Genomic DNA, 13,603 nt, shown 5'->3' with positions numbered 1-13,603 from the left:
GTGTAGAATATTGCCACACGCATTTCGTTTACGTCATCTCTACATAGTAGGTATGTGCATGTTTGAGAGCTGATTCAAAAAGGGTATTTTTGGCTCAAAAACGGGCTGTTCGAGCTATGTATGGTGTAAGTTCGAAAACCTCTTGTCGACCCCTATTCAATAGTCTGGGAATTTTGACATTGCCCTCACAGTATGTATTTTCTTTAATGTCGTTTGTTGTTAGCAATATTAGCTTATTCCCAAGAGTTAGCAGCTTTCACTCAGTTAATACTAGGCAGAAATCAAATCTGCATGTGGAATGCACTTCCTTGACTCTTGTGCAGAAAGGAGTGCAGTATTCTGCTGCATCCATTTTCAATAAGCTACCACAAGAACTCAAAAATCTTAGCAGTAGCCCAAACACTTTTAAGTCTAAACTGAAGAGTTTCCTCATGGCTCACTCCTTCTATTCTGTCGAGGAGCTCCTGGAAGAGCTAAAAAATTAAGTAAATTCCAGTGTTACATTCTTGATTTTCTTTATTTAAACTAACGACTTGTCGCCTGAATATGTTTCTTATATTTCATTTTATCTGTTTCTACAATCGTGTTATAATTTCATGTATTGACTCGTTCCATGACCATGGAGACTTCTCCTAAATGTGGTCCCACGGAACAATAAATAAATAAATAAATAACTAAATAAATAAATAAATAAATAAATAAATAAATAAACATCAGAGATCTCATTCGCTTGAGTAATGTCTAGACATCGTTTGCTGCACTAACTGGGCTGCAGGGCCATTGGCAGATTGGAAGCAGATGAAACGGAGACTAAAATGGCCTCGGCGTTTAATGCCCGCACTCCTGTTGCGCATCGACTGTGTGTAAACAGTTTTGTAATCGGAGACTCGACACGCGGAGGATTCAGACAAGGACGGTCATTGGCCACTACGCACGCCAGAGACTGATGTCTGCTGTTATGCAGTCTGAAGATTGACCGCGACCCCATCTCAACTATGGCCAGCTCTTGCTGTAACCACTGATTGGAGACGTCATCGAAACCAGGGCGCAATACGATTAGTGAGTTTAGTGAGACTGCAGAGCGACCTGCCAGAAAATACACACCCAACACGGCTTGTCACAGGAGAGAGAGCGTCCAGCAAGCACTCCAAAATGTGAAATGGAATACACGTCAGGCAAAAGTCATTCCTCTTACCAGATTAGTATCGGCTTGGCTTCGAAAATTATTACAGGCGTGAGCCTTCGGCTCCGAAAGCCTAAATCGATGATGTTTCGTTGAATGGTTCACACGCTGACACTTCCTGATGGTCAAGCACTGAAATCTGCAGTAGTTTGCGGAATGGTTACACTTCTGTCACTTTGAACGATTCTCTTCAGTCGTCTTTGGTCCCGTTCTTGTAGGATCTTTTTGCGATCGCAGCGAAGTCGGGGACTTGATGTTTTACGGGATCCCTGATATTCACGGTACACTCGTGAAATGGTCGTACGGGAAAATCCCCACTTCATCGCTACCTCGGAGACGCTGTGTCTCATCGCTCGTGCGTCGATCATAACACGGCGTACAAACTCACGTAAATCTTGGTAACCTGCCACTGTAGCAGCAGTAACAGATCTAACAACTGCACCAGACACTTGTTGTCTTATACAGGCGTTGTCGACCGCAGCGCCATATTCTGCCTGTTTACAAATCTCTGTATTTGAAATCACATGCCTATACCAGTTTCTTTGGCGCTTCAGTGTATTTAGTCTTACTTTATTCCCTGTTGTGGCGCAACTGACGATTGGAGTTTGTAACACTACATTTTTAACACAATCTGATGATGTCCCACAACACTGAAAAGCAAAACTGGTGTTAATAAAAACGAATTTATTAAAACGTAGGTAAAACGAATTTATTAAAAAAATATCATGACTGGTTGCTGTGTCAGACAGACAATGATGGAATGGAAACAGTGTTACCGTTGCAGTTGCTTGGCTACTGTGGCGTATTTGAATACAATTTTATATTTTTCAACAAATTAATTATTGTTCATTTCAATTTCCTATATATTAATTCCGTCGTAGATGTTATCAAGTGAATGTAAATTATTCAGAATCAATTTTTTAACAACTAAATCCGTAGTACAGGTTCGTCTTATACGTATTTTTTGATCGTGGAGGCGAACAGTAATTAAGTAAAATTTTTGATCTTCCACTGGAAAAAGTACTCGCGTATGTCGACCTTTCCAAACCAGATAAATTTTTGTCAAACGCTCAGAAGGTTTGGGTTAATAATAAAATGGAATTAGGTTGCTAAGTACAAATAAGAATTCCAAGAAAAAATAAGTTTTTACGTTTTACATATGTTTTTTCTTTTCTGTTTGCATGATAAGTGTAATACAACTGTGCCGGTGCTTCAGACCTAGCAGTGTGTATATGGAGAGACAGAGCCTGCATAGTGTGGCGGAAATGGTTATCTACGCTCCGATGCCTTAAAACAGACCCATTTCAGATGATAGAAGACAGATAGATAGCGAAAATCGCTCAGAAACATGTGATGAGCGAAATTCTGTCGGAGATAATTCAGTTCAACTTTCTGATGCTGTGACCATGGAAAATACGTCTTTGTGGAAACTTTAGCTTAAATTACTATAAAGTTTGTAAGGTTTAGTGTTGATATATTACTAAAATCAGTACACCCATGGAGGAGGCTAGGGGCGAAACTGCGAGGCTGAAAAAGCATAAACACCCTTTCCTACTTTGGATCACGTTCAGATTCCGTCCACTGGTTGTGAACGATTCCTAGTGGTTCCAGTCTGCATACTAGAGTAAAAATTGTGGTTGCGTTACACTCCAAAGGGGTGCGGTCTCGTTCAGTGTGGTTACAGGCCCACAGTCTCCTTCGAGAAGGGTTGAGACGTCCAAGGGTGTCAGCAGTGTCATAGGCTGTCGAGGACGTCTTCCAGTTGCTCATCACAGTGCGATCTGTTGTTTCCAACAGCGAATGTTTGGGAATTAATTTCCCACGAGAAGGGGTGGTTTCACTGATGCCCTATATGCTACATCCGGAGGCCTCTTCGTGTCGGTTCTGAGTCGCAGCGTGTCTGAAATGTTTTCCTCAGCCACCGTCAAGAAAACTGCGAGTTGTCAACGCTGGGCTTCACGGCCTTGACCTCCATTGTAGAGGCTTTAAAAGAGGAGTTGAAATGCGGATAAGGCGGCCTGTGACGACCTTCGCATGGTGTGATACTTGGTGGCGTCGGGCAGAATTGTGGTGAAATTTGGTGCCAAAATGACATTATTAGCCTGCCTTAAACCTCAGATGAACTTCTGCGCTCTAGTCTTTTTTTCGTATGTATCGACACCTTACTGTTTGAAGCCCCCGAGCCCGAAAGTGACGCCGCAGGGCGCCACACAGTTGCATCATTACAGAAGAAGATTAGAGGTATCCTTGAGAGAAATTTCAAACTTCTACGTCGTAATGGGAGACAGTTACGGGGTTTCAAAACAACTGACCTTTTAATTGTGTTGTGCCTTGTGGTTAGCTGTTACGACCAGCTTACTGCATCCTAACGGATATGGAGAGTTCCGGAAAAACTACTGGGAAGCAGACATAGCTTTTTGTAGGAACAGATGTTTAGGGTGGTAATAGAAAATGGCGCCTACCCTGAAAGTCTGCTGTTTTCTTATTCGGACCGAGTTTTTAACAGGAACTAGCAGGATCACTCAGCCTCATGTTTGTCGGTGTTCTGGAGAGTCCGTGTACATCATTGGAGAACTAGTGGACAGCTGCCAGTTTCTGCGAAATACGTCATGGTCAGTAAATGTTTAGGTTCTAAGTAAATATTTGGGGGTTGTCAAATAATACCTCATTCACAGTGGTTATGAATCAGATAGTCATAAATGTTCGGTACACTGCATTATTTCTTCAGCGTCTTGTGCCTGTGTAGTCTTTAGACCGGCCAACCTTCACACATCAGTTGTACACAGATGCAGATGTTTACATGTAGATCACCTGGAACTGTGGTAGAAGAAACATATACCCGTATTTTAAAATAATTTTTATTAGGTTTTAATTGATCACTTCTTTTTGTAAGTGAAACGCCAAGCGGGTCGAAAGCTTATATTCAGTCACTCTTTGACCAGTCTGATGTGGAAATAGAAGACAGCAAAATAACAGCCAGCCTTAAATTTCACATTTAAAAGATACGTGTCAAGCGGAATATGAAGAGCGTTGAGACTTGACTTATTCACATATTCAGATTACTGCGTAAGATACATAACTTGTCAACTAGCACATTACTTCCTAGAACAAACCAGATCTCCAACGACAGACATTTGGCTTTGTAGTGTAACACTTACCTGCGACATGAAGCAGACTAGTAGAAACTGACGTCGAGGAAGATCAGTTTGGGTTCCAGAGAAATGTAGGAACACATTTCAAAAATACACGTAACTTGTGCTATGAAGCACGTTGAAACTTATTTATTCACATACTCAAAGGATTTCCGGAGATGCACAACACGCTGACTGACATATTACGTCCTAGAATAAACCAGAGTGCGAACTACAGACTTTTCGCTTCGAGGTGTGACAACAGACAACAGACCATGAAAACTCGCTGCCGGAAAGCGACGAGTGTTGTCACTTGTCAACTGAAGGACGTGCCTGTAGCGGCCGGTGAAAACAACTGCAGGTCTAGTGCGGCATTCTGAAGAAGCTATTAGCCGGAAAGTGAAAAGGCCGCCAGTGGCTACGTCACACGGCGATAACTGCCTCTGCGCGTAGTAAGTAGGGTCGGGCCTCATGGGTTCTCGGTGTCCTTGCTCTGTTCACTACTGGATGCCAATATTGGGCGCGGACTCAACAAAACGTGTTAGAATAAAAGGTAATGCACGCCTTACTTAGAACCCCCACCCTGCAAGCAAAAGAAACGTGTTACAATAACCCTAACGAAAATTTGACAGTTGCACTTCATTGTTCTACACATACACCTATACTCTGAAAGCTTCTGTGCATCGCAGAGAGCATGTCCCATTGTATCACAAGAGGTGTGTGAGGAAAATAATGAGACCGATTTTCAAAGCAGTTTCCGTCGGCAGCTATACACTGGCGGAGCCCATGTTTTCAGTCTTGATAGCAGTGCTGAAAGACTTCACCTGGTAGAACTTTAACATGTCGGTCACATTGTCTTTGATGAACTTTGGAGTCCCAAAATGACGTCGTTTTAAGACATTTCTTTACTTTCAGAAAGAAAAAAAGTCATAAGGACTCAGATCAGGTGAAGAGGGGGGGCTCTGGAGTAAAGGGAAAGTCTTTTGAGATTAAAAATTAAGTGGTGGAAATGGCCATATGACATGGGGCGTGGTCACGATGCAGCAGCAACTTGTCTGCAATGTCCTGTCTGACTCAGTTCACCGTTTTCCTGGGGCTTTCGAGGACATCTTTGTGAAACACTTGGTTGACAATTTGTCCTGTAGGAACACTCTCAAAAGAGCACGCACATGTTCGACGTTTTCGTCGGTTTTGGAAGCTGAAGGTCTCCCTGAGCGAAGGTCATCTTCAAAGCGTTCTCGGTCTTCCGAGAACGATCTATGCCAGGGAAAAACTTGTGCTCTTGATATAGAACGTTCCCCATAGGCTGGTTTCAACGTTTCAAGGATCAAACTCGCGTACTGCCCATGTTTAACGTAAAACTTGATGGCATAACGTTGCTCTAAATTCCACTGTTTCATTTTCATGACACACAACAAAAAAAACGACTTCTCTGATGACGCTCTCGATAACTCTCTATTTTCTTCCCCATAGCACCTCATTGTATCCTGGCAGTTATTCGTTAGTGTGGGTACACTTTCTTTTATTTGTTGAACAAAATTTATTAATAACTCTGCAAATGACTGTGCATAATGACATTACAACAAAAAATTAACATTTAGGAGTATAATACAAAATTTTGCTTTGTGGTTTATCTTGGTTTCCTCCAGCTCGTGAATAAAAGCTCGGCGCTTTGGAACATTTAAGTCCTAATCGACGGCTAATGCAGCGTCTTTCCTTCTTCTTCTTCTTCTTCTTCTTCTTCTTACTGTTTTCCTTTCCATCTTATTTTTTGGTTATAGTGGTGTGATCATTATGTTCAACCAACTGCCAAATAATTCTGCATAGCTCTTATGGAATCTTACTGTTTGGCGTTCTAAGCATATCAGCAAAAGTCGTTGAGAACGACTCAACGATTGTGAATTATGTAACTAGCCCTGTGTCTCATCATCCAAGTGTGCTGAGCTGGATGTTGTTTCACTGTGGATGACACAACGTTGACGTGTAAATTTCTCCAGATAGTGTTCCAGTTCATCTGAGAGTATATTTCTTCCAGATAATTCTTTGCTGTTCTTCGTTAAAAAGTCACAGATCTACTTGTTCATTAAGATACGAGTATACTGCGAGCTGGTATTATTGTACTGAAAGAATGTGACTCTTTGTTATAAGGCTCTAGGGATCGGTGTTATGTCGACTGACGATACCATAACTACTCGTGAAATCTTCTCGGGTGATCAGCCGAGTAAAGGCGTCGTCTTCTCGCAACGTTTCGAAGGGTTTCGTACCCATCATCTTCAAGCGAAGATGATGGGTACGAAACCCTTCGAAACGTTGCGAGAAGACGACGCCTTTACTCGGCTGATCACCCGAGAAGATTTCACGAATGGAATACGCCGAGAAAGTCTCAAATCACATTTACCATAACTACTGGCTCCGATCTGTTGATTAAGGTCCTCATAATGCACTCTTAAGACAAAAACCAAGAAAAGAAAACGGCGTTTACGGCCTGGAATGGCACTGACTGCAGTAAAATTGTCTTCAGTGATGAGTCCTGCCTGTAACTGAGCCCCAGTGATAAGCAAAGACGTTTCTGGAGACGCCCCGGACAGTGAGGGGATACCATCCCGATTGTCGCCCGCTATATGGCTTGATAACAGAGAGAGATGGTCTGTGGTGCCATATCTTTACGCAGCAGGACCCCTTAGGTTCTCATCAGCGGCACACTTGCAGCACAGGGGTACATCGATGATATTTTATGGCAAGACATCCTCGGCTTACATTTCAGCAATACAATGTCCACCCGCATATGGAAAGAGTTTTTACTCCTTGTCTTCGAGCTTTCCAAACGCCAACTTGCCCAACAAGGTGGCCGGATCTCTACCCGACTCACAATGTTTGGAGCATTCTGAGCTGGGCCCCCCAACCAGCTCGGGATTTTAACGATCTGACGCTCCATTTGGACTGAATTTGTCTCGACTAACGTAGTAAATTACTTCCGTTGTACACTACTGGCCATTAAAATTGCTACACCAAGAAGAAATGCAGAAGATATACGGGTATTCATTGGACAAATATATTATACTAGAACTGACATGTGATTACATTTTCACGCAATTTGGGTGCATAGATCCTGAGAAATCAGTACCCAGAACAACCACCTCTGGCCGTAATAACGGCATTGATACGCCTGGGCATTGAGTTAAACAGAGCTTGGATGGCGTGTACAGGTACAGCTTCCCATGCAACTTCAACACGATATCACAGTTCATCAAGAGTAGTTGCTCGGCCACCATTGACCAGACGTTTTCAGTTGGTGAGAGATCTGGAGAATGTGACTACGTAGGCTTTCCCGGCGTAATAAGTCTTGAAAGTCTTTCCGGGTTTGCTGCCGGATCCTAAAATCAACTTGACTCGGTATTTCGGCGATCCAACTGTTCGCCATCATCAGGAAATGCTGCTTCTGCTGATGAGTCCCGCTGAGAACTGACGCAAGATTGCAATTCGACGTCCTATATAGGCCACCGTTCAGTACACGGCGCATGCGCCGCCCATCACGGTTTCGGACTTCCAAAACAGGGAGGTGGCGCCGCCTTTAGTGAAACCCTGCTGGCAACGATATATCGCAATCAAGGCCGCATCGAAGAACGTTCAGTTTTGATGTGAGATAATACAGGATTCCACGTTTTGCTAAGAGGAAACCCATTGTCCCTGTTGATTAAATTATCAGCCAACCTAATTTCGATCGCCTCTTTATACACACTATTCCAAAAACCGGAAATGTTGGCAATTACAACAGTTTCCTCAAATTTCATTTTGTGTCTCTCATTCAGGCAGTGTTCTGCTACGGCCGATTTTTCCGGCTGTTGTAGCCTCGTGTGACGGCGATGTTCCACACACCTGTCATTCACTGTGCGAATAGAACGGCCAACGTAAGCTTTCCCACATTGACACGGGATTTTGTACACCCCGGGTTTCTTAAGTCCCAAATCATCCTTCACAGAGCCGAGCAGAGTCCTAATCTTAGAGGGTGGACGAAACACACTCTTAATGTTAAAACTCCTTAAAATTCGTCCAATCTTAAACGATAAGCCTCCAGCATAAGGAAGAAAGGCCACAGATCTATGTTCCTCTTCGGACACCTCCGGAGACGGTCCAAATTCCATAGCCCGACGAATCTGTTTCTCGGTGTATCCATTTTCCTTAAAAACAGTCATCAAATGCTCAAGTTCTTGGGTTAAGCTGTCTGCGTCGGAAGTGGCATATGCTCTCCGTACCAAAGTCCTAAGGACGCCACTACGTTGGTGTGGTGGATGACAACTCTTAGGGTGCAGATACAAATCTGTGTGTGTCGGCTTTCGGTGAACGCTGTGTCCCAAAGTTCAATCTGGTTTTTTATAAACCATAACGTCTAAAAATGGAAGCATCCCATCTTTTTCAACCTCCATAGTAAATTTGATACGGGGATGAAGACAGTTGAAGTGGTCCAAAAACCTGGTAAGAGCATCACGTCCATGCGGCCATACGAAGAAGGTATCGTCCACGTATCTCCAGAAGCACGTTGGTTGCAAAGATGAAGTCCTCAGTGCCATAGCCTCGAAGTCCTCCATAAATAAATTAACGGTAACATTTTTGAACAGAATGACGGAGTGGCTATGGGTAGTCCTTTGTCACCCATAGTCGCCAATTTATTTATGGAGGACTTCGAGGCTATGGCACTGAGGACTTCAGCTTTGCAACCAACGTGCTTCTGGAGATACGTGGACGATACCTTCTTCGTATGGCCGCATGGACGTGATGCTCTTACCAGGTTTTTGGACCACTTCAACTGTCTTCATCCCCGTATCAAATTTACTATGGAGGTTGAAAATGATGGGATGCTTCCATTTTTAGACGTTATGGTTTATAAAAAAACAGATGGAACTTTGGGACACAGCGTTCACCGAAAGCCGACACACACAGATTTGTATCTGCACCCTAAGAGTTGTCATCCACCACACCAACGTAGTGGCGTCCTTAGGACTTTGGTACGGAGAGCATATGCCACTTCCGACGCAGACAGCTTAACCCAAGAACTTGAGCATTTGATGACTGTTTTTAAGGAAAATGGATACACCGAGAAACAGATTCGTCGGGCTATGGAATTTGGACCGTCTCCGGAGGTGTCCGAAGAGGAACATAGATCTGTGGCCTTTCTTCCTTATGCTGGAGGCTTATCGTTTAAGATTGGACGAATTTTAAGGAGTTTTAACATTAAGAGTGTGTTTCGTCCACCCTCTAAGATTAGGGCTCTGCTCGGCTCTGTGAAGGATGATTTGGGACTTAAGAAACCCGGGGTGTACAAAATCCCGTGTCAATGTGGAAAAGCTTACGTTGGCCGTTCTATTCGCACAGTGAATGACAGGTGTGTGGAACATCGCCGTCACACGAGGCTACAACAGCCGGAAAAATCGGCCGTAGCAGAACACTGCCTGAATGAGAGACACAAAATGAAATTTGAGGAAACTGTTGTAATTGCCAACATTTCCGGTTTTTGGAATAGTATGTATAAAGAGGCGATCGAAATTAGGTTGGCTGATAATTTAATCAACAGGGACAATGGGTTTCCTCTTAGCAAAACGTGGAATCCTGTATTATCTCGCATCAAAACTGAAAGTTCTTCGATGCGGCCTTGATTGCGATATATCGTTGCCAGCAGGGTTTCACTAAGGGCGGCGCCACCTCCCTGTTTTGGAAGTCCGAAACCGTGATGGGCGGCGCATGCGCCGTGTACTGAACGGTGGCCTATATAGGACGTCGAATTGCAATCTTGCGTCAGTTCTCAGCGGGACTCATCAGCAGAAGCAGCATTTCCTGATGATGGCGAACAGTTGGATCGCCGAAATATCGAGTCAAGTTGATTTTAGGATCCGGCAGCAAACCCGAAAAGACTTTCAAGATCTGGAGAATGTGCTGGCCAGGGTAGCAGTCGAACATTTTCTGTATCCAGAAAGGCCCGTACAGGACCTACAACTTGCGGTCGTGTATTATCCTGCTGAAATGTAGGGTTTCGCAGGGATCGAATGAAGGGTAGAGCCACGGGTCGTAACACATCTGAAATGAAACGTCCACTGTTCAGAGTGCCATCAGTGCGAACAAGAGGTGACCGATACGTGTAACCAATGGCACCCCATACCATCACGCCAGGTGATACGTCAGTATGACGATAACGAATACACGCTTCCAAAGTGCGTTCACCGCCGTGTCGCCAAACACGGATGCGACCATCATGATGCTGTAAACAGAACCTGGATTCAGCCGAAAAAAATGACGTTTTGCCATTCGTGCACCAGGATCGTCGTTGAGTACACCATCGCAGGCGCTCCTGTCTGTGACGCAGCACCAAGGGTAACCGCAGCCATAGTCTCCGAGCTGATAGTCCATGCTGCTGCAAACGTCATCGAACTGTTCGTGCAGATGGTTGTTGTCTTGCAAACGTCCCCATCTGTTGACTCAGGGATCGAGACGTGGCTGCACGATCCGTTACAGCCATGCGGATAAGATGCCTGTCATCTCGACTGCTAGTGATACGAGGCCGTTGGGATCCAGCACGGCGTTCCGTATTACCCTCCTGAACCCACCGATTCCATATTATGCAAACAGTCATTGGATCTGGATCAACGCGAGCAGCAATGTCGCGATACGATAAACCGCAATCGCGATAGGCTACAATCCGACCTTTATCAAAGTCGGAAACGTGATGGTACGCATTTCTCCTCCTTACACGAGGCATCACAACAACGTTTCACGAGGCAACGCCGGTCAACTGCTGTTTGTGTATGAGAAATCGGTTGGAAACTTTCCTCATGTCAGCAAGTTGTAGGTGTCGCCGCCGGCGCCAACCTTGTATGAATGCTCGGAAAAGTTAATCATTTGCATATCACAGCATCTTCTTCCTGTCAGTTAAATTTCGCGTCTGTAGCACGTCATCTTTGTGGTGTAGCAATTGTAATGGCCAGTAGTGCAATATAGTCTTTAGTAACTGTTGGAGGCTCAAGTTTCTATTTAGTTCTTTGCTTGTAATTTAAGTAGTAATGCCTTTTTACTGAGGAAGTAAGCCATTTCAGAATATTGCTGGCAAGTGCATTTCATTTTCTCTCGGAAAATACACTCCTGGAAATTGAAATAAGAACACCGTGAATTCATTGTCCCAGGAAGGGGAAACTTTATTGACACATTCCTGGGGTCAGATACATCACATGATCACACTGACAGAACCACAGGCACATAGACACAGGCAACAGAGCATGCACAATGTCGGCACTAGTACAGTGTATATCCACCTTTCGCAGCAATGCAGGCTGCTATTCTCCCATGGAGACGATCGTAGAGATGCTGGATGTAGTTCTGTGGAACGGCTTGCCATGCCATTTCCACCTGGCGCATCAGTTGGACCAGCGTTCGTGCTGGACGTGCAGACCGCGTGAGACGACGCTTCATCCAGTCCCAAACATGCTCAATGGGGGACAGATCCGGAGATCTTGCTGGCCAGGGTAGTTGGGTGGCACGGGATACATGCGGACGTGCATTGTCCTGTTGGAACAGCAAGTTCCCTTGCCGGTCTAGGAATGGTAGAACGATGGGTTCGATGACGGTTTGGATGTACCGTGCACTATTCAGTGTCCCCTCGACGATCACCAGTGGTGTACGGCCAGTGTAGGAGATCGCTCCCCACACCATGATGCCGGGTGTTGGCCCTGTGTGCCTCGGTCGTATGCAGTCCTGATTGTGGCGCTCACCTGCACGGCGCCAAACACGCATACGACCATCATTGGCACCAAGGCAGAAGCGACTCTCATCGCTGAAGACGACACGTCTCCATTCGTCCCTCCATTCACGCCTGTCGCGACACCACTGGAGGCGGGCTGCACGATGTTGGGGCGTGAGCGGAAGACGGCCTAACGGTGTACGGGACCGTAGCCCAGCTTCATGGAGACGGTTGCGAATGGTCCTCGCCGATACCCCAGGAGCAACAGTGTCCCTAATTTGCTGGGAAGTGGCGGTGCGGTCCCCTACGGCACTGCGTAGGATCCTACGGTCTTGGCGTGCATCCGTGCGTCGCTGCGGTCCGGTCCCAGGTCGACGGGCACGTGCACCTTCCGCCGACCACTGGCGACAACATTGATGTACTGTGGAGACCTCACGCCCCACGTGTTGAGCAATTCGGCGGTACGTCCACCCGGCCTCCCGCATGCCCACTATACGCCCTCGCTCAAAGTCCGTCAACTGCACATACGGTTCACGTCCACGCTGTCGCGGCATGCTACCAGTGTTAAAGACTGCGATGGAGCTCCGTATGCCACGGCAAACTGGCTGACACTGACGGCGGCGGTGCACAAATGCTGCGCAGCTAGCGCCATTCGACGGCCAACACCGCGGTTCCTGATGTGTCCGCTGTGCCGTGCGTGTGATCATTGCTTGTACAGCCCTCTCGGAGTGTCCGGAGCAAGTATGGTGGGTCTGACACACCGGTGTCAATGTGTTCTTTTTTCTATTTCCAGGAGTGTATTTATTGTAGGAGTACATTATTGCATCATATTTTGACAATAATATCATGTTAGTGTAATCTAGGGCTACCGTTGTCTATTATTGGTGGGTGACATCTGAAGATAATGGAGTCCTTTCAGCAACGTCGATGATGATAATTACTCTGAAGATGACGGTAAAACTGCAGAAAGTGAAATTTTATCCCATAGTCATGACCCTCGGCTTGCATTCTGTGATGGCACAGATTAGTAAGAGGCTGAAAATTATATTCGAACATTTTATTAAAAATCATTCACCTTGCTACCAGCAAAGTGCGGTCACGCCAGAGACAGAGACAGAACTGGAAAAAAGCGGTATGTCGCAATGGGTCAGGCCTCAGCACGTTACAACATCACTCTGACAGAGAGAGGATGAATTCAACAGAAAACAGCACAGGATACAAAGCTAACGCAAACTTGACACACATATTCGTTAGCTCGTAAGTGTTGTCGAAAGAAACTGTACCTATTTCATAACAATAAGTATCAGAGAACCTACGCAACAGATAAGAGCCTGTAAAGCGAATAGCATAATAAAGACACATGCGGTCATAGCCTCACGTTAGCCCCCTTGAAATACTCTAGCTTTCCAGCACTTGATGAGTTGATCGTTGGGATCGATGGCGTTCACAGTAATAGCACTCGACTCCATGATTACCGATACTGCAGTGAATCTACGTTCTCGATACTCCAGAACAGTCTACGAACCAGCGGAAGATGTACCTGAGATGACGGTCTTTGCCTGATGA

The sequence above is a fragment of the Schistocerca americana genome, chromosome 4, assembly GCF_021461395.2.
Source record: "Schistocerca americana isolate TAMUIC-IGC-003095 chromosome 4, iqSchAmer2.1, whole genome shotgun sequence".
NCBI lineage: Eukaryota > Metazoa > Arthropoda > Insecta > Orthoptera > Acrididae > Schistocerca > Schistocerca americana.
The sequence above is the reverse complement of the archived record's forward strand: the minus strand, read 5'-3'. Positions refer to the sequence as shown.